Source organism: Salvelinus sp. IW2-2015, unplaced genomic scaffold (assembly GCF_002910315.2).
Source record: "Salvelinus sp. IW2-2015 unplaced genomic scaffold, ASM291031v2 Un_scaffold2260, whole genome shotgun sequence".
NCBI classification, from domain to species: domain Eukaryota; kingdom Metazoa; phylum Chordata; class Actinopteri; order Salmoniformes; family Salmonidae; genus Salvelinus; species Salvelinus sp. IW2-2015.
The window spans coordinates 148,049-151,240 of record NW_019943589.1 but is presented as its reverse complement, the minus strand read 5'-3'; positions in this window follow the sequence as shown (position 1 = coordinate 151,240).

The following is a 3,192-nucleotide window of genomic DNA, read 5'->3' as shown; positions in this document are numbered from 1 at the left end:
AGCCCACCCCTAACCAGCCCATCCTACCCCTAGCCAGCCTAGCCCACCTCTAGCCATCCTATCCCTTACAGCCCACTCCTAACTGACTCTGATAATGAAAGTTTGTTGGTAGCTAATCCATTTTCTAGGAACATGGTGGTAAGTTAATTAGCCAGCAATGGTGATTACATCTCCATCCAACTCCACTCTCCTTTGCCAGAGCTGGATCATTTGGCTCATGCTTAGAGGAGACATGATCATTCTGAACCTGGTGCACATCATCACATTACAGAATGACAGACCGACCTGATGCCAAGACACTACTGACGGTACAGGTGTTTGCCACTTTATTTCATTTAGACGAAGATTCAATTCGGGAAGCTCACATTTTTTATACAGTCTAATAAATTGCACTCAGTTCCATTCAAATGTGGAGGTCCCAGGATCACCTCTTTAAGAGAGCAGCATCTGACTGTGTCCAATAGCATCACTCTATACACGGGGAGTAACATCTGTGTCCAATAGCATCACTCTATACACGGGGAGTAACATCTGTGCCCCGATGGGTATTTTTCATCCAAATCTGACATAGCCATAAGCCTTCTAACAGACTTCTAACAGTTGACTTCATATATGAATGTACAGTAGGTCCATTGGTTGATAGCTGAGAGCTTTTGTGTCAGTTCCTTTGCAAGAAGATGCTATAAATGTGTAATGCTTTGTGGGAGTGGCCAATATGGTGCATCTCTCACTGTGTGATTTTCTCTACTTCCATTACAAAGTGCTAACAGCACTTCCATTACATAAAGCTACCGTGCTAACAGCACTTCCATTACAAAAAGCTACCGTGCTAACAGAACTTCCATTATAAAAAGCTACCGTGCTAACAGCACTTCCATTACACAAAGCTACCGTGCTAACAGCACTTCCATTACAACAAAGCTACCGGTGCTAACAGAACTTCCATTACACAAAGCTACCGTGCTAACAGCAACTTCCATTACACAAGGCTACCGTGCTACAGGCACTTCCATTACAAAAGTTACCTCGTCTTAACAGCACTTCCATTACACAAAGCTACGCGTGCTAACAGCACTTCCATTACACAAAGCTACGCGTGCTAGCCCGAAACAACATCCCTATCTGGAACAGAGCACCGCAGAGCAGCCCAGAAAACATCCCATCTGGAACAGAGCACGCAGAGCAGCCCAGAACAACATCCATCTGGAACAGAGCACCGCAGAGCAGCCCAGAAAAAACATCCCATCTGGAACAGAGCACCGCAGAGCAGCCCATGCCTTAAAAAACCATGGGACTGCTACAGTCTTTCACTTATACTTGTATAGTCTGAATCATGGTTTTAACATGCAATTTTTTTAATTAAATGACAATTTTTTCTCATCAATCACACAAAACCCTCATGACAAAGCAAAAACTCCATCAAACTGAGCCAATCGGGGAGAAGGGCCTTGGTCAGGGAGGTGACAAAGTACCTGATTGTTACTCTGACAGAGCTCGCAGAGTTCCTCTGTGGAGAAGGGAGAACCTTCCAGAAGGACAACCCTCTCTGCAGCACTCCACCAATCAGACCTTTTATGGTAAAGTGGCCAGACGGAAGCCACGCCTCAGTAAACAGCACATGACAGCCTATTCGGAGTTTACCAAAAGGCACCTAAAGACTCTCAGACCATGAGAAACAAGATTCTCTGGTCTGATGAAACCAAGATTGAACTATTTGGCCTGAATGCCAAGCGTGCACGTCTGGAGGAAACCTGGCACCATCCCTACGGTGAAGCTGTTTGTTAACCTGGTTTTCAAAGACCTTAGAAAGGCAGGGCAGGATAGATATAGGTCTGTACAAGTTTGGGTCTAGAGTGTTCCTCCCCTTTGAAGAGGGGGATGACCGCGGCAGCTTTCCAATCCGTGGCCGGCAGCTGCAACACAAAGCCTTAAGATCACCATGCGCAATGCCAAGCGTCGGCTGGAGTGGTGCTGGAGTGGTGCTGGAGTGGTGCTGGAGTGGTGCTGGAGTGGTGTAAAACTCGCCGCCATTGGACTGTGGACCAGTGGAAACGCATTCTCTGGAGTGATGAATCACGCTTCACCATCTGGGTTTGGCGGATGCCAGGAGAACGCTACCTGCCCCAATGCATAGTGCCAACTGTAAAGTTTGGTGGAGGAGGAATAATGGTCTGGGGCTGGTTTTCATGTTCCGGGCCCCTTAGTTCCAGTGAAACCTTAATGCTACAACATACAATGACATTCCAGATGATTCTGTGCTTCCAACTTTGTGACAACAGTGTGTGGAAGGCCCAAACCATGAAATAATGGAGTTATAATGTAATTATTGTGACGATGTATATTAAATGGATTTATCTTAGATAATTTAATTATTGCGATGGTATATATTAAATGGATTTATCTTAGATAATTTTATTATTGTGATGGTGTATATTTAATGGATTTATCTTAGATAATTTTATTATTGTGATGGTGTATATTAAATGGATTTATCTTCGATAATTTTATTATTGTGATGGTGTATATTTAATGGATGTATTAGACTTGTTAAAATGTTCCAAGGACTCACATCAGCAGCTTGTATGGTAGAGGCCTGGAGGTGCTAACCGGGTTTGTGTTAATTCCTGGTCATTTACCGTGAGACCGGCAGTCATTTGCATGAAAGTTACCGGTTGACCACATTTCATGACCGCCACAGCCCTACCCACTGGGCACAGATGTCAAATCAATATCTATTTAATTGAAATTACGTGAAAACAACGTTGAAACACCACAGATGTTTTAATATCCTCATGAGAATCTGTCACCAATTGGATGGAAACCACCAGTAGCTAATGTGAAGGTTATTTTCCTACAACGCATCCCAAATGGCATGCTAATCCCTATGTAGTCTACTACGTTTGACCAGGCCCCATAGGTGATACATAAGGAATAGGGTTCCATTTGGGACACAGCCCCAGTAGCTAGTAGGTTTCCATCCAAATAACGACAGATTTTTATGCAAATATTCAAAAACGCATTGTTATTATTTCTTTATTTGTCAAACGGCAGCCAATCATCAAGCATCATGTCACCAGAATAAGACCCTCAATATTTATTGGAAAGGAGTGTAAACTGCATGGTTTCCCGAGTCATAGCGGGAGGACTCCTCAGCACATCATGGTGTAAACTGCATGGTTTCCCGAGTCATAG